The sequence below is a fragment of the Halyomorpha halys genome, unplaced genomic scaffold, assembly GCF_000696795.3.
Source record: "Halyomorpha halys isolate HHAL.00 unplaced genomic scaffold, Hhal_1.1 Scaffold446.1, whole genome shotgun sequence".
NCBI lineage: Eukaryota > Metazoa > Arthropoda > Insecta > Hemiptera > Pentatomidae > Halyomorpha > Halyomorpha halys.
In genome coordinates, this window is record NW_027104672.1 from 430,430 (window position 1) to 431,335 (window position 906).

A 906-nucleotide genomic window follows, 5' to 3' on the forward strand; every position below is an offset into this window, starting at 1 on the left:
AAATATATTTATTGTAGCCATATATATATATATATATAGTAGCCAAAATTAATAATTCGGCCAAGTTTAGTAAGGCAAAATATGTTAAATAAAATTATTTTTTCATTCGGAGCTCAATTTCTTTAAAAGTAGCTTGAACAAGAAAAACTCAAAAGAATATCATTTAAAGAAGAGTAAATTTGCTAAAATATGAGCCCTAAAAGAGCTATTTATGTCCAATAGTTCTCGAGATATAATTTTTAAGTAACATTTCAAGAAAAATGAACTTGAAATCAGTAGTTAATGAATTTGTTTTAGAAAATCTACATCTCAGAAATCATTTGATATTTATTCCAGAATTTGTACACCACGTGGTCAACGTCGTCTAGTGTGCCTGCTTAGTACCCTCGTTACCTTTGCAGATCCTTTTTTTTTTTTGTGTATAACATTCCATGAACTAGAGGGTACCTGACTAGGTACTGACTAAAAATTTTGCAAGCATGTCAAATTTTAGAAATATGGTGCCTGGACACGCTTCACGTCACGTCTGTTTTAGTTATTTAATATATATGTATATATATGTATGTATGTATGTATATATATTAAGTAATAAAGTAAATAAGCAAGCATGATACAACTTCATTCATATCGTCATGTCCAATCAGATGATATCGTTCTCAAACGCTTGCCTGCTATAATGCAAAGACGGGTCAACACGTTTGCCGCAGATTTAGAATTATTACAAATGCTTGCTGAACAAAGAAATAAACAAACGTCGTAATAGGTCATACTCTCCTCACGCACTCTCACCTGATCAGAAAACTGCCACCTGGCAAATATTGTCAGTCCATTCTTACGATTAGACATATTTTTGAAGAGTGTACTCACTATTTGCCAACAATAAACAGGATAGGACTGACCCCAAAT